This window comes from Cherax quadricarinatus, chromosome 98 (genome assembly GCF_038502225.1).
Source record: "Cherax quadricarinatus isolate ZL_2023a chromosome 98, ASM3850222v1, whole genome shotgun sequence".
Taxonomy (NCBI): Eukaryota; Metazoa; Arthropoda; class Malacostraca; order Decapoda; family Parastacidae; genus Cherax; species Cherax quadricarinatus.
The window spans coordinates 4780772-4804044 of record NC_091389.1 but is presented as its reverse complement, the minus strand read 5'-3'; the positions used below and the strand labels follow the sequence as shown (position 1 = coordinate 4804044).

At 40.5% G+C, this 23273-nt stretch overlaps 1 protein-coding gene across 9 annotated transcripts in view; it reads right to left on the bottom strand.

Annotated features, from left to right (window-relative positions):
• The window catches only part of LOC128702549 (peroxisomal trans-2-enoyl-CoA reductase), a 135419-nt gene that overhangs the window by 94519 nt on the left and 17627 nt on the right, over positions 1-23273 (bottom strand). For 6 of the 9 annotated variants that reach the window (XM_070105255.1, XM_070105261.1, XM_070105253.1 and 3 more), the window contains exon 2: positions 23144-23246. The gene's annotated coding sequence lies outside the window, so the exon portion shown is untranslated. Of the gene's footprint in view, positions 1-12449; positions 12595-20312; positions 20426-23143; positions 23247-23273 lie in introns of all 9 variants that reach the window. The other 3 variants (XM_070105260.1, XM_070105258.1, XM_070105259.1) reach the window with 3 other exon arrangements.

The following is a 23273-nucleotide window of genomic DNA, read 5'->3' as shown; positions in this document are numbered from 1 at the left end:
AGCCAGTGGAGGAGAAAGCAGTGATGAAAATGAGGAAAGTGTAGTGGAGTCTCTGCTGATAGGTTAATTAAGTGTATTCTAATCTAACCACTCTGTAATCTGGCAAACTCACTAATCCGGCATACTACAGGTCCCAATGATGCTGGATTAGTGATGGCCGACCTGTAGTGAGCGGTGAATACAGTGGACCCTTAGCTAACGATGGCATCAGCTAACATTAAATCCGGCCAACGATACATTTTAACCCTTTGACTGTCGAAAAGCCCAATCCTGAAGTGTCTCCTGGTGTCGCAAAATATTCGAAAAAAAAAAAATTATTTTTTCTTATGAAAATGTTAAGATTATTTTATTGATTATTTTAGTCCCAAAAAAAAAAAATTCCCATCAGTACTTACTGAGATATAGAGTCCTGAAGTTTGCCGAAATTGATCTGCGAGCGGCAACAGCGGCGACTGCCGCTCACCCGGTAAACTTTGATTTACTTGTATTCGATGGTTTCTTGTTTTTTTTCACTATTTTATTTTTTCACATAACTTTTGTGGCCTGTGAGACCAAATTATTGTGCAATGTTCAAATATACACTCGTTGAATGTAACACAATTATAGCAAAAACACTCGTATCATTATAATGTTGGTAAAACACAAACAATGTAAACAAATGTTTATTACGATTGTTTTATAATATATATACATATGTACAATCACTGGACACTTTTCTAGAACTGCTGCAGCTTGTGGAATTCTTTGAAACATTGGTATAAGCACAATGGTGTCTTACACTCCTCACACATAAAACGAGTGTCTCTGCGTTTTTGTGGGCGTTTTGTGGTATGTCCACAGACAAAACACCTCTTCTGAGCATTTTTCTTGGCAGTAGTAGCAGGCAGTGGTATGGGGTAGTGATCACCAGGCCTCAGACGAGAGGACATGTGTTGATAATTTCATGGGCGCTGGTCTATTGCAGGTGTTGTTTCTTGGTACTTGAATATTATTTGTCTGATGACTGACAAACAAAATTCACCATATTTGGGTTTCTTCTTGGTCTTCAACTTATACATATTATAAGCATTCAGCATGGAAATGTCAAGAAGATGGAAAAACAGTTTTATGTACCACTTATAACTCTTGCGAACACAGTCAGCAAACCCAATCTGCATGTCACATTTGTCCACTAAGCGCATATTGAGGTTGTAATCCATCACAGCTGCAGGTTTTACAATGGGTTCATTGGTCTCTCTATTCTGCTTGCCAGTGTCTACCATTTCGTGTCGGTGAACTGATGTCAGCAGTGTGACATTACGTTTGTCATGCCACCGAAATGCCATGATGTCATTGACAGCAAACACCTGCACTTCACCTCTACGACTGCCAGCATCGAACCTAGGCATATGTTTAGGATTTCCACACACTGTGCCACACACATCTGTTATGTTCACTCGCAAGAAATCACTGAGTATAGGGCTTGTGTACCAGTTGTCAGTATATAAAATATGCCCCTTACCAAGATATGGCTCCATCATTGTTCTAACCACATCACCAGAGATACCCAGTAACTTTCCGGTATCTTCCATTCTTTTACCGCCAGTGTACACAATTATATCCAAAACCAGACCAGTTTTGCAATCACACAGAACAAATAACTTTATACCAAAGCGTTTCCTCTTGCTTGGTATATACTGCTTGAATGAGAGTCTTCCTTTGAACAAAATCAAAGACTCGTCAATAACAAGCTTCCTGAAGGGATAAAAATACATACAGCACTTTTGTTTCAGGTACATAAACACACGTCTGATCTTATATAACCTGTCGCTTCTGTCAGGCCTGGTTTTGTCTGAAAAGTGTAACATACATAACAGTAACACAAATAATGTCACTGGTATAATGTCACTGAAAGCAGGGGTTGAAATCAGGCGGTCTGTCGCCCAGTATGTGCTGACACTATGCTTATACACATGTGGCATAAGCATTATTGTGGCAAAGAACAGATACATCTCTGCCACAGTTGTGTCCTTCCACTGGTGTAGGTGTGATCTTGGTGACAGAATAGTGTTTGCCATGGTGTACTCATAGTATGTATTGCTTTCCCTGACAATAATGTCCATCAGGGGTTCATCGAAGAACAACTGAAAGCATTCCAGTTCAGTGGGATTGTTCCCAAGTGTACATGATGGCCGTATTCCACTTTGTCCTCCATCAAAGTCATGGGGATTGGGAACAAACTCGTCATCTTGCTGCCAATCCCAGATGCGGTCAGCTGGTGCGTTCTGGATATTCTAATGTGGTTGTGGTTGTGCAGGTTGTGGTTGTGGTTGTGGGAGTGTGGGGTCAGGTGAGGCTGGTTGTATTTGTGCAGAGTCAGCAGCGCGGGCACTAGCGTGGCCTGCTGCTGGTGTCACATGACTCATGCCACCATCACTATCACCACCACCGCCTGCTGCCTCACTTGCATCATTCATACCCATCGTAACAATATCGTCATCTTCACTATCAGGACGTGGTGTAGGGCCACGGGATGTGCTCCGAGATGTACTCCTTCCTCTTGGTAGAGCATATGGCACACTACCAGACCGCATGCGACGTCGTATATACTGCCGCTTCACTGGGGAATATTCACCCTCACTGTCACAACTAGAACTGCTTTCAATAACCTTGAAATCACTATCACTATCACTTGCACTGCTCACATCTGAGTCTTGTACATGGGCAAATAGTTTCCTCTTTCGTCCTGGCACAGGTGAATATGAACGAGCCGGCCCAGCACCAGAGGTGGAAGGTTGTGTGTCATCTGGGTTTTCATCACTAATTATGTTATCCTGGGTAATTTTTTCAGTCACACCCGCTTCAAAACCAGGAAATTCACTTTCACTGACACTATCATCACTGTTTGAGCTATCACTTGGGAACAAAAGACCTCCAATCCGCCGAGGAGTGAGGAACTTCTTACCGCGAGGCATGGTGAAAATGGACTACCAAGATGGCGTTCCCACAATGCACCGCTGAGTCCCAGATTTTTTTCACAGGGTGCACACCAACCACTGAGACCCATTCTCTCTCGTGTAGGCCTACCAGCCCTCTCCCGCTTGATTTGAAGCCGCTAAAATTTATGCGTATAGATATGTCAAAAACACGGTATCTCCCATGACGTATATATACGACCGCGACAGTCAAAGGGTTAATGCAAAAATTTTGCCTTAGCTAACGCTAAAGAACTCGCCCAATGTGATTCATTCGAGACGCGTCCACGTGTGGCCTGAGTGTGCGTCAGTTGTCCCGTGGGTGCCAGTGTTTACAAGCCAGCGAGTGCAGTCATATCCACGCATACAATCGGAACATTTCATATTATCACAGCGTTTTCAGTGATTGTACCTGCAAAATAAGTCACCAGGGACCCCAAGAAAGCTTCTAGTGCCAACCCTGCAGGAAAAAGGGTGAGAATTACTATGGAAATGAAGAAAGAGATAATTGCTAAGTACGAAAGTGAAGTGCATGTCTCGGAGCTGGCCAGGTTGTATACCAAACCCCAATCAACCATCGCTACTATTGTGGCCAAGAAAACGGCAATCAAGGAAGCTGTTCTTGCAAAAGGTGCAACTTTGTTTTCGAATAAGAGATCGCAAGTGATAGAAGATGTTGAGAGACTGTTATTGGTGTGGATAAACGAAAAACAGATCGCAGGAGATAGGATCTCTCAAGCAATCATATGTGAAAAGGCTAGGAAGTTGCATGAGGATTTAATTCGAAAAATGCCTACAACTAGTGGTGATGTGAGTGAATTTAAGGCCAGCAAAGGTTGGTTTGAGAGATTTAAGAATCATAGTGGCATACATAGTGTGATAAGGCATGGTGAGGCTGCCAGTTTGGACCAAAAAAGCGGCTGAAAAATATGTGCATGAATTCAAGGAGTACATAGACAGTGAAGGACTGAAACCTGAACAAGTGTTTAATTGTGACGAAACAGGCCTGTTTTGGAAGAAAATGCCAAGCAGGACCTACATTACTCAGGAGGAAAAGGCACTCCCAGGACATAAGCCTGTGAAAGACAGGCTTACTCTGTTGATGTGTGCTATTGCTAGTGGTGATTGCAAAGTGAAGCCTTTATTGGTATATTACTCTGAAACTCCTAGAGTGTTCAGGAGAAACAATGTCCTCAAGGGTAATTTGTGTGTGCTGTGGAGGGCAAACAGTAAGGCATGGGTCACTAGGGACTTTTTCTACGACTGGTTACACCATGCATTTGCCCCCACTGTGAAACATTACCTCCTGGAAAATAAATTAGACCTTAAGTGCCTTCTGGTATTAGACAATGCTCCTGGTCATCCTTCAGACTTGGCAGAGCGACTTTCTGGGGACATGGGCTTCATTAAGGTCAAGTTTTTGCCTCCTAATACCACTCCTCTCCTGCAGCCCATGGACCAGCAGGTTATTGCAAATTTCAAAAAACTCTACACAAAAGCTATGTTTCAAAGGTGCTTTGTAGTGACCACAGAAACTCATTTGACTCTAAGAGAGTTTTGGAGAGATCACTTTAATATTCTCAATTGTGTAAACATTATAGGTAAGGCTTGGGAGGGAGTGACTAAGAGGACCTTGAACTCTGCTTGGAAGAAAATGTGGCCAGAATGTGTAGACAAAAGGAATTTTGAAGGATTTGAGGCTAACCCTGAGAAGTGTATGCCAGTTGTGGAATCAATTGTGGCATTGGGGAAGTCTTTGGGGTTGGAGGTTAGTGGGGATGATGTGGAAGATTTGGTGGAGGAGGACAATGAAGAACTAACCACTGATGAGCTGCTAGATCATCTTCAACAGCAAGAGGCCAGACCTGAGGAAACTGCTTCGGAGGAGGGGAGAGAGAAATTGAAGAAGTTGCCTACTACAAAGATTAAGGAAATATGTGCAACGTGGCTTGAAGTGCAAACCTTCATGGATGAAAATCACCCTCAGACAGCTACTGCAAGCTGTGTTGGCAACCTGTACACTGACAATGTTGTGAAACACTTTAGGGAAGTCATAAAGGAACGAGAGGTACAGACCTCTATGGACAGATATGTTGTGTGACAGAGATCCAGTGACTCTGAAGCTGGTCCTAGTGGCATTAAAAGAAGAAGGAAAGTAACCCCGGAAAAGGACTTGATACCTCAAGTCCTAATGGAAGGGGATTCCCCTTCTAAACATTAACAACTTCCACACTCTCCCCTCCTCTCATCCCATCAATCATCACCAGATCTTCAATAAAGGTTAGTGTCAGTTTGTGTATATTAATATTAATATTTCACGTGGTAAAATTTTTTTTTTTCATACTTTTGGGTGTCTTGTACGGATTAATTTGATTTCCATTATTTCTTATGGGGAAAATTAATTCGGCTAATGATAATTTCAGCCAACGATGAGCTTTCAGGAACGGATTACTATCGTTAGCTAAGGGTCCACTGTATATTTATTGTAAGTAAGTAACTGATCTCCTTTCCTAATATAAAATACGTACAATGATTATTTTAACCTTAAAATTCCTCCAAAATACAATTCCCATTAATAATACTTTAGAAAAATTTTAACAGGTAAGGTTAAAAATACAGAGTTTTGTTTAGGATTAAGGAATTGACTGAGCTAGTGTTCACTGGGGTGACCAGTCTCTTATTCCTGCAATAGTCACTTCTGAAAAACAATAATACAGAAGATTAACAGTACTACAATACATTACACTTCCCAAACAGTATGTATTCATCACAGGAATATTTTATATTACAATAACTAAATGTATAAACAGAATAAAGCATAACTTTAATGAGAAAAAGATAATTACTGGTGGCTTATGAACCAGTAAATATAAATCAACAGTGAAAAAAATGCTAAAACTGTAGGGAAATATAAGGTTACTTCAACATTGCATATTTCTTCCAGATGTGCAGGTCTAAGATTCTGAAAAGGACAGATCAACAGAACTTGCATCAACTCGTTCATAATGACTGGGAATATATTCAGTTATGAACATTTATTAAACTGTCTTTTTTACACAGGTAGGTACAAATGAAATTCAAGCAATTCATACATTTAGAGAACATGAGGAAAATATTACATAGTCACTAGCAAAATGGATTCTACACTGATAAAAACCAAACAGTTCACTGATCCTGGTGAACTATCTTAAAAGTTTCCTCAAAGACTGCAGATGAATTAATATTCTTTTTAATCCTTAAACTGTTCAAACGTAGATTACAATCACATGCGGGGGCTCCGAATGTAGATCTACGTTCATGTGCGGGGGGCTCTGAATGTAGATCTACGTTTTTTATATATACTTTCACATGGGGAAAATAAAGGTCGGAGCGATATGCACGTGAATGTCGATCTACGTTTGGACACTTTAACCCTTTCAGGGTCCAGAGGCCAAATTTCAAAGTGCGTACCAGTGTCCAAGAATTTTCACAAAATAATTTTGTTATTTTTTCTTATGAAATGGTAGAGAATCTTTTTCTGAAGGTAATAAAACAAAAAGTACGAAATTTGATGGAAAATTGACGAAATTATGCTCTTGCGAATTTTAATGTGTCGGTGATATTTATGAATCGGCGATTTTGCCAAATTTGGCTCCCATTTTAGGCCAATTACATTATTCCAGTCGACCAAATTCTTAGCTATTTCACTAGTACTACTTCTATTCTATCAATTGAGCACAAGAAATCGCCAAGTCAACTGTTTCAACTACAAAATAAAGTGATTGGAAATTGGTAATTTGGCCAATTTAGTGCAAAGTTCAAAATATTCCAATTTCAAAATAGGATCCAGAATAAACAATGCGGGCATTCCTGGCACTAAACTAATATTTCCTCTGTTCATTAGTTATGTTTTCAGGCTTTACAAATGAATTCCATTTTGATTTTTAATTCACATAATGATTTTTTATTCAGACCAAAAAATAGAAGATTTACTGTCATGCAATATTGTAATAATTGTATAAATAATATCACCACATTTGTGAACATATATTAGACCCACCAGCTGGCATGTATTAGACGTGTGAGGTCATTTGTTTACTCTTGAACATCGGCAAAAATTTAACATTTCCGCTAATTTGAGCTCAGTTTCAAGCCATTTCCGGTGCTAAAACCAATCAAAATCATCTCTATTTCTGTAATATATCTTCCATTCTATCAAATGAGACCAAGAAATCACAAATATAACTGTAAAAAACATACGAAAAAACACTGCAAAGTCGCTGTTTTAATCGAAAATTACGATCTCAGTTTTTTCTCTCATGCACTGTGTGCTGCAGGATTTGTTTTATGTGGTGCACACATACCACATAGATGTTTTCTCTCATATCTAGGCCCAAATTTACTGCTCACAGCTTATCAGAGTGAGCCGTGCTCATGGCGTAGATCTACGGCTTGGACCCTCAACGTAAAGCCATAGATCTACGGCACGGACCCTGAAAGGGTTAAGGGTTAATATATCACTGCAGACTGGAGTCATGCTAGAGATATATGATAATGCAATTTTTTTTTAAATCTGCTGGCCATCTCCCACCGATTAAGTGTGACCCAAAAAAATAAACAGTTTCACCATTATTTACACTATCACTGCCTTGCCGAAGATGCGCAGATATGAAACTGTGTGTCCCTCTAAACTTTGGCGTTCCGCTAATACAATCTTTTCAAATTATGACCAAAACACGCTATACGGCTCCCCCACCTGACTTTCTAATACGGTCACCGTGCCCCACCCGGGTTGTTTACATTCTCTGTGAGATCCGTAAGCACTAAGTCTGGAAACTCCAAAATTTCCAGTGTTTTTAAAAGTTATTTCATATTGTATATATACTCTGATAATTATACTTATGCATACCTGTACCTAAGTAAACATACATACTGTGTTGGCATGCAGGTACACATTAAAATCAGTGTGTCTTATGTCTTGAGACGTCATATTAGTAATGATAATAATCACCGAGTCTCATTAAATGTCATATATTACGTTAATACAGTGGACCCTGGAGTTTCGGCGGCCTCGACTTTCGCGAAATTCGACCTTCGGCGAGCTTTTTTGGAAAAATTTGGCCTCGAGTTTCGTGAAAAAACTCGTGTTTCGGCGACCGTCCGGTACCTGTCCGCCCGTCACCATGCACACAAAGCCAGTCTCCCACGCCATTCACGCTCAGTGTGCCATTGTTTACCAACACGTGACCACCACCCCGCGGGTTCGTACGTAATAATCCATTGTTTTTTGTGATTAAAGCTGCTAAATAAGTCACCATGGGCCCAAGGAAAGCTAGTGCAAGCCCTTTGGTAAAGAAAGTGAGGAACACGATCAAATTCAAGAAGAAAATCATTGAAACCTAAGAGAGTTCTGGAAAGATCACTTTAATATCCTGCATTGCATAAACCTTATTGGTAAGTGTTGGGAGGAAGTGACTTCCAGGACTTTGAACTCTGCTTGGAGAAATTTGTGGCCAGATTGTGTACAAGAGAGGAATTTTGAAGGGTTTGTGGCTGATCCTAAGGAACCTATGCCAGTTGTGGAAACTATTGTGGCATTGGGGATGTCCCGGGGGTTGGAGGTGAGTGGTGAGGATGTGGAAGAGTTGGTGAGGGACCACAGGGAAGAGCTAACCACTGAAGAGCTGCAAGACCTTCATCTGCAACAGCAAGAGATCACAGCTCAGGAAACTGCTGCAGAGGAGGAGGAAGAGAGATGGAGGAAGGTGCCTTCTTCAAAGATTAAGGACATTTGTGGAAAGTGGACTGAATTGCAAACATTTATGGATGAACTTCACCCTAACAAAGCTGTTGCAGGCCGTATTGGCAACATGTACAATGACAGTGTTGTGTCCCACTTCAGGGAAATCTTAAAGAAACGCCAGAAACAGACCTCTCTGGACAGATATTTTGTGCGACAGGGGTCCAGTGACTCTCAAGCTGGTCCTAGTGGCATTAAAAGAAGAAGGGAAGTAACCCCAGATATGGACTTCATACCTGAAGTCCTAATGGAAGGAGATTCTCCTTCCAAAAAATAGTGTACACCTTCCTCCTATCCCCTCCTACCGTCTCCCATCCATGCAGAAGTCTTCAGTAAAGGTAAGTGTAATGTTATTATTATTGTTTTTAACTGCATGTACTTGATTTCTGATTGTTTTCATTATGTAAATCTTTATTTAATTTGAAAAAAAAAAAATTATTTTAATATTTTTGGGTGTCTGGAACGGATTAATTTTATTTCCATTATTTCTTAGGGGGAAAATGGTTTCGAGTTTCGTGAATTTCAACCTTCGGCGGGCTCTCTGGAATGGATTAATCACGAAACTCGGGGGTCCACTGTATACATATTTTCATTAATCCATCTATGATATTTTTTCAAAATTATATAATAAATACGATTAATAACATATAATGATGATAAATACACCCCACAGTAGAATAAATAAACATAAATATGAGATGTGGTAGCCAGACGACTTGCACAAATGATGCCATATTAGAAATAATAATAATAATAATCACCAAGTCTCATTAAATGTTGTATATTATGTTAATATGCACATTTTCATTAATCCATCCATGATATTTTTTGCAAAATTATATAAACACGATACATAACATATAAAGATGATAAATACACCCCACAATAGAATAAATAAACATAAATGTGAGATGTGGGAGCCAGACTTTTATGAGTGACGGCAAGAATAACATTTTCTCTAGTCCAACATCAGAGAAAATGTGTTACTGTGGGAAACAGTGAAATTAAATTTGCAAAATCAGATTAACCCCAACTCCCACCAACAGAAACAGCAAACAGACTCAATGATTTCTTCTCCACTATAGGAAAAAACCTTGCCAATAAAATCCCAAGCTCAGATACCCCACCAAATGACTACCTCACTGGCAACTACCCGAGCACACTGTTCCTAGCTCCGACTAACCCATACGAAGTCTTCCTTATTATCAACGCACTGAAAAACAAGGCAGGAGATTTAAATACCTTACCACCCTTTATATACAAAAAAGTGTCACAAGTGCTATCACCAATCATTGCAACACTCTTTAACAAATCCATAGAATCCTCCACCTTCCCTACAGTTCTCAAAATAGCAAGGGTCACCCCGATCCATAAAGGAGGAGACCAAACAGAGTTGAATAACTATAGGCCAATATCCAACTTACACCTTCTCTCAAAAATCTTCGAAAAATTAATTCATAAACGAATCTACTCCTACCTCATCTCCCACAACATACTCAACCCCTGCCAATTTGGATTCAGGCCTAATAAAAATACTAATGATGCTATTATACACATGCTAGAACACATATATACTGCAATAGAGAAAAAAGAAGTCCCACTGGGGATCTTCATAGACTTACGTAAAGCTTTTGATACAGTTGACCATGACTTGCTCCACGTAAAATTGTCACACTATGGTATAAGAGGGCACTCCCTCAACTACCTAAAGTCTTACCTCAGCAACAGAAGCCAATATGTGTACGCAAATGGGGCAAACTCTTCCGCACAACCAATTACATTTGGTGTCCCACAGGGAAGTATCCTTGGCCCTCTTCTCTTTCTCCTATACATAAATGACTTACCAAATGCTTTGCAATTACTCAAACCCACACTATTTGCAGATGACACTACATACGTCTTCTCTCACCCGAGCCCAGTCATGCTAGCCAATACTGTAAATACCGAAGTACTGAAAATATCTGCCTGGATGAGGATTAACAAACTTACACTAAACATTGACTAAACCTACTTCATTCAGTTTGGTAACAGAGCTACAGATGTCCCTCTTAACATAATGATAAACGGATCACCTATCACAAAGCTAACAGAGGGAAAATTCTTAGGAATCCACCTTGATAATAGACTCAAATTTCATACACACATACAACAAATTTCTAAGAAAATTTCCAAGACCGTAGGCATACTATCGAAGATACGGTACTATGTTCCACAGTCAGCCCTCCTGGCCCTATATCACTCACTTATTTACCCCTATCTCACCTATGGAATTTGTGCATGGGACTCAACAACAATAAACCATCTCAGACCATTAATTACCCAACAAAAGGCTGCAGTCAGAATGATAACAAATTCCCACTACAGGCAGCACACTCCACAAATATTCAAAACACTAAACCTACTCACCATACAAAACATCCATACTTATTACTGCACCTACTACATACATAGAACACTTAACTCTGATATTAACCCTCCCCTCAAACATCTCCTTGCCAACCTCAACAGAACACATGACCATAACACAAGGCACAGATCACTCTTTGATGTTCCTCGTGTCCATCTCACGCTATGCAAAAACTCAATGCACATAAAAGGCCCTAAAATCTGGAATTCATTACCTGTAAATATAAAAGAAACACTACCTGTTTATAAATTCAAGTCTCTTCTCAAAGATCACTTACTCACTCAAAACCAAATAAATACTGAATAACTGAACCTTATAAATTGTATATCTTAAATGTTTCTCATAATTATATCATATAAATGTTAAACCTAAGACCCAATCTAACTTTGTGCATGCAACCATATGACCTGTCTTTGTAATACTCATTTGTGCTTTATTGTTACACCTACCATCCGACTTACGACCTGCTCGACTTACGACCACTCGACTTATGACCGTGTTTTTTATGCCAAATTTCTGGGAAATAAACAACTATTTGTGTTGTACACAGTGTTTATCCTAAACCTTACAGTATAAAATACAGTACTAACAACATAAAAAGTAAAGTAAAACATGAAATACCTAAATAAAACAATAAAATAAAGTCATTACAAAAATGTGATGCTGATATTCAGTAGTAAAGTGCGACTTAGGTCCATTTTGACTTACGACCGGTTTCTCGGAACCGAACTCGGTCGTGAGTCGGATGGTAGGTGTATCTGTTTACAATAATGTTTTATCACTGATTACATCATTGCTTAGTTAATCTTAAGTTAATTTTAAGCCTGCCCATAATGCTATGCATACAAGTGGCTTTGGCATGCTGCTCTTACCTGTATTTCTTTGTACCTCTGTATGTTCAAATTATTAAATAAATAAATAAATAAAAACTGTAGAAAATTATTCCTTTCATATGTAAGTTTATTCAGGTATACACAAATACAGTTACATAGATTATCATACATAACAGCATGTGTGTAGAGAACCTGGGATAACACAAAAAAGTCAGACAGAGTGGGGACTGCTGAGCCGGCCATAGAAACAGTAATTACCAGAACACCTCACGGTACATATCTACTGGCAGTAGAGAGTATTCTACTGGCTTCTACTGGTTTTAGAAGAAGCGCTTACTGCAGTTCACTTAGTCTGATGGCCTCAGTTACTTGACGGCTGCATTCAGTGAACTTGAAACATAGTGTGTTCTGCTAGTAATTAACCGGACCACCTTGCGGTGTGTCAGCTACTCTTGAAGGCGGTAGACAGTACTCACCAGACCATCTTACGGTGCACTTCTACTGGCCTTAGAGAGTATTTACAGGACTACCAGGTTGTACAATTGTAGGTGATGTCTGCGGACTCACCGCCTACGCTGGTCAACTGTGGGCCGAATCATCTGATGCTGTTGTAGTGTGACACTGTATGAAGAAAAGGTTGGAGTGTGACACTGAACTGGGCTGGGACCGTAGTGTGACACTGAAGGAAGTATGACGGAGTGTAACACTGAAATAAGCTATAGGACCGTAGTGGAGCACTGAGAAGAAAAGGGTGTCGTGTGACACTGAAGAAGATACGATTGTAGTGTACGCTGAATAGTGTCATGTGACTGGCCTCTGAAAGAAAGACGCTATGCTGGTGATAGTGAGTGTGACGCAGAGACAAGGGTGTTAAGTGTGACACAGGCGAGAAAGTGTGTATGACGCAGAGAAAAGGGTGTCGTGTGACACGGAGAACAGGAGTGTCGTGTGACACAGAGAAAAGGGTGTCAAGTGACACGATTGAGAGAGAGCGTCATTACACGGAGAAAAGGGTGTCAAGTGACATGGTGGAGAAGGAGCGTCACAACTCGGATAAGTGTCGTGTGACACAGAGAGCGTCATTAGGGTGTCGTGAGACACGGAGTTGATTATAATTTATTATTGTACAAATGTTACTTATACTTATTTTAGCATAGATATATATAGTAACACAGTAGTGTCAAGAAAGTTGTACCCTGTGTAGGGTCATTAATTATTATTTATTATTTTAAGATGCTAATAATTTATTATTGTAACATGTATGTGTTAAACCTAGGTAGTAGGTTGGTAGACAGCAACCGCCCAGGGAGGTACTACCGTCCTGCCAAGTGAGTGTAAAACGTAAGCCTGTAATTGTTTTACACGATGGTAGGATTGCTGGTGTTTTTTCTGTCTCATAAACATGCAAGGTTTCAGGTACGTCTTGCTACTTCTGCTTACACTTAGGTCACACTACACATACATGTACAAGCATATGTATACACACCCCTCTGGGTTTTCTTCTATTTTCTTACTAGCTCTTGTTCTTGTTTATTTCCTCTTATCTCCATGGGGAAGTGGAACAGAATTCTTCCTCCGTAAGCTATGCGTGTTGTAAGAGGCGACTAAAATGCCAGGAGCAAGGGGCTAGTAACCCCTTCTCCTGTATATATTACTAAATATGAAAGGAGAAACTTTTGTTTTTCCTTTTGGGCCACCCCACCTCGGTGGGATATGGCTGGTGTGTTGAAAGAAAGAAAGAAGTATGTGTTAAAATACCTCTAGACCAAAGATTGTGTTTTTATATAATATTAAAGATTGTTTTTATATAATATTAAAGATTGTTTTTATATAATATTAAAGATTGTTTTTATATAATATTAAAGATTGTTTTTATATAATATTAAAGATTGTTTTTATATAATATTAAAGATTGTTTTTATATAATATTAAAGATTGTTTTTATATAATATTAAAGATTGTTTTTATATAATATTAAAGATTGTTTTTATATAATATTAAAGATTGTTTTTATATAATATTAAAGATTGTTTTTATATAATATTAAAGATTGTTTTTATATAATATTAAAGATTGTTTTTATATAATATTAAAGATTGTTTTTATATAATATTAAAGATTGTTTTTATAAAATATTAAAGATTGTTTTTATATAATATTAAAGATTGTTTTTATATAATATTAAAGATTGTTTTTATATAATATTAAAGATTGTTTTTATATAATATTAAAGATTGTTTTTATATAATATTAAAGATTGTTTTTATATAATATTAAAGATTGTTTTTATATAATATTAAAGATTGTTTTTATATAATATTAAAGATTAATTTATTTTAATGTGTATGATGTATCATGAACTTTTATATTACAACACCAAATGTAAAACCAATTGGTGTTATTGTAATAATGGTGTTACATGAGAATGGGAGTGTTCTTTATTTATTCTACCGTATCAATGTAGAGACAACTTGTACACAATGTAACTTGTACACAAACCAGACGTGTACACTTTGTTTACAAAACTTACGTTCGCCTGGTTTGTTTACATAACTCTGCGCCTGTACTCTCTCACGTATTCATTCTCTCTCTCAGTTGTTCGTTTTATATCATTTGCTCACCTCTGACCCTACATTAAGAATACAAATATTTTAAGGTAAGTAATGAGTGAACTGTACATGCATTTTATCGCTCTGGGATGCTTAAATGTAATAGAATATTATATGTAGGTGGGGTGGCCTGGTATGGTAGCCCGGCTGACTACCATACATACCACACTTGATTTCTTACAATAAATACTACTTGTCTCATCCTAGATTAAGACTACAAATATTTTAAGGTAAGTAATGAGTGCACTATGTCTGTATTGTACATTTTTATTGTGTTTTGATGTCTGGTTCTATTGCTAACTTAATATATGTTAGTGTAAACTTGTTATCTAGTGTTTGTATGCATTTATAAGGGGAAAAAAAGGGTTTCACTTTACGGCAATTTCCGCTTGTACTATTTTCACTTGCACGAATGTACAATCCTGAGGTAATGTATCACAATGACAACTTTCTTCAATTACTCAGAGGTAGTGGTCTCAGTAGTGGAAATTTGACCCCAGCCACCACATACAGATGGGTGTACAGCAAGTACAGTGGACCCCCGGTTAACGATATTTTTTCACTCCAGAAGTATGTTCAGGTGCCAGTACTGACCGAATTTGTTCCCATAAGAAATATTGTGAAGTAGATTAGTCCATTTCAGACCCCCAAACATACACGTACAAACGCACTTACATAAATACACTTACATAAGTGGTCGCATTCGGAGGTAATCGTTATGCGGGGGTCCACTGTACATGCCAAACTATTCAACATCTTACGAGAAGATATCAGAAACACAGCTAGAACAAGTGTAGATTCCTTTAAGAGGAAACTGGACAAAATCTTCACCAGGTGCTAGATCAACCAGGCTGTGCTCACCTAATTAGAGTGAGTACAGCCTGGTTGATCTGGCACCTGGATATGTAATGGATATGTGGTGCAGCAGGCCTCCAGCAGCAACAGCCTGGTTGACCAGGCAAGCACCAGATAAGCATGGCCCATGGCTGGGCTCCGAGAGCAGTGAAACTCTTGAAACTCTTCGAAGGTATATCAAAGGTAGTGAAAATAATACTACAGTGGACCCCCGCATAACGATCACCTCCCAATGAGACCAATTATGTAAGTGTATTTATGTAAATGCGTTTGTACATGTATGTTTGGGGGTCTGAAATGGACTAATCTACTTCACAATATTTCTTATGGGAACAAATTTGTTCAGTACTGGCACCTCAACATACTTCTGGAATGAAAAAATATCGTTAACCGGGGGTCCACTGTATATCTGTAATTTTATCTTAAGATGCTCAAAATAATGTAGTCTACAGAGTTCCCTGAATATTGCTGGACACCATTCTTTCTTTTGATACTATGTAATTTATAAAATAACCAAATACAGTGGATCCCCAGTATACGATATTATTTCATTCCAGAGGCCTGTTCGGGTGCCGTTATAGACCGAATTTGTTCCCATAAGGAATATTGTGAATTAGATTAGTCTGTTTCAGACCCCCAAAAATACACGTACAAAAGTACGCACTTACAAAAATACACTTACATAATTGGTCGAGTTGGGAGCTGATCGTAAGGCGGGGGTCCACTGTATCTACATAAATTGCAGGAACAATAATGCCTCTCCTCACTTAGCGACGTACTTGTTTACCGACGACTCAGACTTACAACAGGCTCTCTGACCAGTATGCATACCTAAATAATGTATATTAGAGCTGATTTCCTCTATTCCAGTGGTTCTCAAATGGTGGTCCATGGTGACATTTTGGGTGGTCCACAGAACATTCACTATACGTACAGTGGACCCCCGGTTTACGATCAGCTCCCAATGCGACCAATTATGTAAGTGCGTTTGTACGTGTATGTTTGGGGGTCTGAAATGGACTAATCTAATTCACAATATTCCTTATGGGAACAAATTCGTTCAGTACTGGCACCTGAACATACTTCTGGAATGAAATAATATCATAAGCCGTGGGTCCACTGTATTTGGTAATAAACTGAAGACTGGCGCATACAGTCTTAAATTTATTGAAAATAAAGTGTGGATCAGCAATATGCACATTGACCAGCATGAACAGGTGAGACTGGTATTATAATGGATTCGCCTGAGTTAGCTGCAGCAACAGTCAAAATGCATAAGCGATATCACTTAAACCTTGAGTGTTGAGGCAATTGGTTTGTGACGTCGTGTACGTGTGTTTGTGTGCATGCATGAAAGCGCGGGTCATTCCTGTTGTTTAGTGCAGTAGGCATGAACTGCTGAGCTGATTAGTTGTGTCTTTCGTCCTGCAGTGTTTTACAGGTGTGGTGGAAGCTGATTTGTTTTTCTGCTGTACAATGTAATATAAAAGGAAGCTGGAAGGAGGATTAGTTTAGTGTGAAATATTTCTGGTCAGTTGTTAAGCTGCTGTGTGCTGTGTTGTGTGTGCTGTGTTATGCTGCTGTGTTGTGCTGCTGTGTGCTGTGTTGTGCTGTTGTGTGCTGTGTTGTGCTGCTGTGTGCTGTGTTGTGCTGTGCTGTGTGCTGTGTTGTGCTGCTGTGTGCTGTGTTGTGCTGTGTGCTGTGTTGTGCTGTGTGCTGTGTTGTGCTGTTGTGTGCTGTGTTGTGCTGTTGTGTGCTGTGTTGTGCTGCTGTGTGCTGTGTTGTGCTGTTGTGTGCTGTGTTGTGCTGCTGTGTGCTGTGTTATGCTGCTGTGTGCTGTGTTGTGCTGCTGTGTGCTGTGTTGTGCTGTTGTGTGCTGTGTTGTGCTGCTGTGTGCTGTGTTCTGTTGTGTGCTGTGTTGTGCTGTGTTGTGCTGTTGGGTGCTGTGTTGTGCTGCTGTGTGTTGTATTGTGCTGTTGTATGCTGTGTTGTGCTGCTGTGTGCTGTGTTCTGTTGTGTGCTGTGTTGTGCTGCTGTGTGCTGTGTTGTGCTGTTGTGTGCTGTGTTGTGCTGCTGTGTGCTGTGTTGTGCTGTTGTGTGCTGTGTTGTGTTGCTGTGTGCTGTGTTGTGCTGTTGTGTGCTGTGTTGTGTTGCTGTGTGCTGTGTTGTGCTGTTGTGTGCTGTGTTGTGCTGCTGTGTGCTGTGTTGTGCTGTTGTGTGCTGTGTTGTGCTGTTGTGTGCTGTGTTGTGCTGCTGTGTGCTGTGTTGTGCTGTTGTGTGCAGTGTTGTGCTGTTGTGTGCTGTGTTGTGCTGCTGTGTGCTGTGTTGTGCTGTTGTGTGCTGTGTTGTGCTGTTGTGTGCTGTGTTGTGCTGCTGTGTCGTGCTGTTGTGTGCTGTGTTGTGCTGTTGTGTGCTGTGTTGTGCTGCTGTGTGCTGTGTTGTGCTGTTGTGTGCTATGTTGTGCTGTTGTGTGCTGTGTTTTTCTGCTGTGTGTTGTGTTGTGCTGCTGTGTGCTGTGTTGTTCTGCTGTGTTGTGTTGTGCTGCTGTGTGCTGTGTTAGGCTGCTGTGTGCTGTGTTGTTCTGCTGTGTGTTGTGTTGTGCTGCTGTGTGCTGTGTTATACTGCTGTGTGCTGTGTTCTGCTGTGTGCTGTGTTCTGCTGTGTGCTGTGTTGTGCTGCTGTGTGCTGTGTTATGCTGCTGTGTGCTGTGTTCTGCTGTGTGCTGTGTTCTGCTGTGTACTGCATTGTGCTGTGTTCTGCTGTGTACTGCGTTGTGCTGTTGTGTGCTGTGTTATGCTGCTGTGTGCTGTGTTCTGCTGTGTGCTGTGTTGTGCTGCTGTGTGCTGTGTTATGCTGCTGTGTGCTGTGTTGTGCTGCTGTGTGCTGTGTTAGGCTACTGTGTGCTGTGTTAGGCTACTGTGTGCTGTGTTGTGCTGCTATGTGCTGTGTTGCACTGCTGTATGCTGTGTTATGCTGTGTGCTGTGTTGTGCTGTTGTGTGCTGTGTTGTGATGTGTGCTGTGTTATGCTGCTGTGTGCTGTGTTATGCTGCTGTGTGCTGTGTTCTGCTGCTGTGTGCTGTGTTATGCTGCTGTGTGCTGTGTTGTGCTGCTGTGTGCTGTGTTGTGCTACTGTGTGCTGTGTTATGCTGCTGTGTGCTGTGTTATGCTGCTGTGTGCTGTGTTATGCTGCTGTGTGCTGTGTTATGCTGCTGTGTGCTGTGTTCTGCTGCTGTGTGCTGTGTTATGCTGCTGTGTGCTGTGTTATGCTGCTGTGTGCTGTGTTATGCTGCTGTGTGCTGTGTTGTGCTGCTGTGTGCTGTGTTGTGCTGCTGTGTGCTGTGTAATGCTGCTGTGTTGTGCTGCTGTGTGCTGTGTTATGCTGCTGTGTTGTGCTGTTGTGTGCTGCGTTATGCTGCTGTGTGCTGTGTTGTGCTGCTGTGTGCTGTGTTATGCTGCTGTGTGCTGTGTTATGCTGCTGTGTGCTGTGTTGTGCTACTGTGTACTGTGTTGTGCTGTGTACTGTGTTGTGCTGCTGTGTGCTATGTTGTGCTACTGTGTACTGTGTTGTGCTGCTGTGTGCTGTGTTATGCTGCTGTGTGCTGTGTTATGCTGCTGTGTGCTGTGTTGTGCTACTGTGTGCTGTGTTGTGCTGGTTTATGCTGTGTTGTGCTGCTGTATGCTGTGTTGTGCTGTGTACTGTGCTGTGCTACTGTGTGCTGTGCTGTGCTACTGTGTGCTGTGTTGTGCTGCTGTATGCTGTGTTGTGCTGCTGTGTGCTGTGCTGTGCTGCTGTGTGCTGTGTTGTGCTGGTTTATGCTGTGTTGTGCTGCTGTATGCTGTGTTGTGCTACTGTGTACTGTGTTGTGCTGCTGTGTGCTGTGTTGTGCTGCTGTATGCTGTGTTGTGCTGCTGTGTGCTGTGTTGTGCTGCTGTGTGCTGTGCTGTGCTACTGTGTGCTGTGCTGTGCTGCTGTGTGCTGTGTTGTGCTGCTGTGTGCTGTGCTGTGCTGCTGTGTGCTGTGTTGTGCTGCTGTATGCTGTGTTGTGCTGCTGTGTGCTGTGTTGTGCTGCTGTGTGCTGTGCTGTGCTACTGTGTGCTGTGCTGTGCTGCTGTGTGCTGTGTTGTGCTGCTGTGTGCTGTGTTGTGCTGCTGTGTGCTGTGTTGTGCTACTGTGTGCTGTGTTGTGCTGCTGTGTGCTGTGTTGTGCTACTGTGTGCTGTGCTGTGCTGCTGTGTGCTGTGTTGTGCTGCTGTGTGCTGTGTTGTGCTGCTGTGTGCTGTGTTATGCTGCTGTGTGCTGTGTTGTGCTACTGTGTGCTGTGTTGTGCTGCTGTGTGCTGTGTTGTGCTACTGTGTGCTGTGCTGTGCTGCTGTGTGCTGTGTTGTGCTGCTGTGTGCTGTGTTGTGCTGCTGTGTGCTGTGTTGTGCTACTGTGTGCTGTGCTGTGCTGCTGTGTGCTGTGTTGTGCTGCTGTGTGCTGTGCTGTGCTGCTGTGTGCTGTGCTGCTGTGTGCTGTGTTGTGCTACTGTGTACTGTGCTGTGCTGCTGTGTGCTGTGTTGTGCTGCTGTGTGCTGTGTTGTGCTGGTTTATGCTGTTTGTGAAACTGGTGGTGTTTTATTATTGCATGTGTATTATCATCTGCTTTTTCATATAGTATTAATCCCAAACTCGACATATAATAAATGTATTTCGTTATATTGTCCACAGATATAAATACAGTGGACCCCCGGTTAACGATATTTTTTCACTCCAGAAGTATGTTCAGGTGCCAGTATTGACCGAATTTGTTCCCATAAGGAATATTGTGAAGTAGATTAGTCCATTTCAGACCCCCAAACATACACGTACAAACGCACTTACATAAATACACTTACATAAGTGGTCGCATTCGGAGGTGATCGTTATGCGGGGGTCCACTGTATATGGCAATGGCAGGAATGAATGTTAAGCGCAAGCATTCACAGAACTACACTAAATTCGGCTTCACCTGTCAAGAAAAAAGATGGCATGGAATTACCACAGTGTTATTTGTTTCAAAGTTTTGAGGAATGACTCACTGAAGCAGCTAAGCTTAAACTCCATCTCAAAAAGTGCCACCCCAATTTGTCGCAAAAGGATAAAGATTATTTCGAGCGTCAGTTAGCACTTTATATGCCTTGATGAGACAAGTACATTCCATGAAGAACCACCAGTGCAGTGCTCGCTTCCTACACATTGTTGCATACAAAGTCACACAAGCCAAGAAGCCTCATACGATTGTAGAGAAGCTTGTGCTACCCTGTGCAAAAGAAATGGTGAAGCTTGTTGTTGGCGAGGACACAGCACGGAAGCTGAAAGATATCAGTTTCTAATGATGCAGTGTCGAGACTGATAAATGAGATCTCACTAAACATCAGTTTAGCCATGTTTGCCATACACCTGGATGAATCAACTGTCTTCTCAGCTATTGGTATTTGCATGATACATGGATGAGGGAAACTTCAAAGACGAGATTCTCTTTTGTAAGACTCATGATACCACACGGGCTCAGGATGAGTTAGAAATTATTAACAATTTCTTTGAGGTAAATGGTCTGGATTAGGTAAATTTGGTGGATGTTACCACTGATGGTGCACCTGCGATGCTAGGCTCAAGATCAGGCTTTCAGGCATTGGTGAAACAGCGTGCTCCATTGATAACTGGAGCTCATTGTTTCATTCACAGAGTCAATGGCATCAAAAACACTACCTGATCACCTAAACACCATTTTCAAAGGATTGGCGAAGGTGGTTAATTGCATCAAATTGTCAGCAGTAAACACCAGACTGTTCAGAAAATTATGCCAGGACATGGGTTCCGACTTTGAGGTGTTGCTGTTCTATGCTTCTGCATGGTGGTTGTCAGCAGGGAATGTAGTCAACAGAATGTTTGAATTGAGAGAAAAATTTATTCTATTTCTCCAGTCTTAAGGGAAAGAAGGTTTTACAAATATGCTAGAACTGTCAGAATTAGAACTAGCAAACCTTGTCGATATTTTTGGTATCTTTAACAAACTGAATCCTCAGCTGCAAGGGAAAGGAGCAAATCTGTTCTCTCGCCAAGGAATCATCAAGGCTTTTCTTGAGAAATTAGAATTTTGGATCGGAAGTCGAAGGTAAAAATTTTGTTCAATTTTCTTATGTGGATGTCATGTTAGGGAAAAAGGGAGCCATTCAGGTACATACAGTGGACCCCCGGTTAACGATATTTTTTCACTCCAGAAGTATGTTCAGGTGCCAGTACTGACGGAATTTGTTCCCATAAGAAATATTGTGAAGTAGATTAGTCCATTTCAGACCCCCAAACATACACGTACAAACGCACTTACATAAATACACTTACATAATTGGTCACATTTGGAGGTAATCGTTATGCGGGGGTCCACTGTATTCTCAAGCATTTACAAAAGCTGTGGGATGAATTTCAGCGATACTTTCCGGAGGTAGACATGAAAAGGGATGGTTTTCTTTCATCAGGAATCCATTCGTAACAGATGTTCATGGTGTTTCAGAGACTATGCAGGAGGAGTTCTTGGACCTGAAAAATGATCTGGCAGCTAAAGACGTGTACCAGTGGTCTACCATGGAAAAATTTTGGGCCAGTGTGAGAGTGGATTTTCATGTTTGTTGCAAATTAAGTTCAAACAGAGGAATCGGCTTGCAGTTGAAAGCGATATTCATTGTGCATTATCAAGTACCACTCAAAACATTGATAAGCTTGTCAGTGAGAAGAGAATCCAAAAGTCTGGTTGCAACGAAAAGTGAAATACAGTGGACCCCCGCATAACGATCACCTCCAAATGCGACCAATTATGTAAGTGTATTTATGTAAGTGCGTTTGTACATGTAGGTTTGGGGGTCTGAAGTGGACTAATCTACTTCACAATATTCCTTATGGGAACAAATTCGGTCAGTACTGGCACCTGAACATACTTCTGGAGTGAAAAAATATCGTTAACCGGGGGTCCACTGTAATCATATTTCAAAGAAAAATGTTGGCTGTGTACTTCATAATATCAAAATTATGTTCGTTAGAAATAAATTTCACAGCAAAATGTTAGATATATATTCATTTATTTCCAGTAAATTGTTTGTATGAAATATATTTCAGACCAAAATGTTAGATATTTATTATTTTACATAACTTGCCTTTACATATTACTCAAAAAATTAAATGGTCCACGATATTTTTATAATTGGGTTGATCCATGGGCTGAAACGAGTTGGGAACCACTGCTCTATTGTTTATTTCGATACATATACAGTACACTACTGTATAAACATTTGATAACATACAGTGGTACCTTGAGTTTCGTACAGCTCCCAACTCGAACCATTATGTAAGTGTATTTTTGTAAGTGCTTTTGTAAGTGTATTTCTGGGGGTCTGAAACGGACTAATTAAATTTACATTACTCCTTATGGGAACAAATTCGTTTGGTATCGGCACTCGAACAGCCGTCTGGAACGAATTAAGTTCGTAACTTGAGGTACCACTGTACCAGAAATGTTATAAACAGTGCAAAGGTGACATTAAAACAATATCAAAGATGGTTCACACAAACCTATTACCATTGTAGTATGCTCCTCACTTAGCAACAAATTTGTTTGCTGATGTGGCCTTAGGAACGGAACTTTGTCATTAAGTGAGGAGAGGCTGTAAATGATTACAAGAATGTTAGAACTTACTAGCTAAATCTGGCTTCCTGAAGTTGTCCTCTTAACAAGTTTAAAAGTTTCTATCCAGATAGGATGATGATGATGCCTTCTTTCCACGTGTGATAGTCCAGTTCTGTAAAATATAATTATATAATCAATC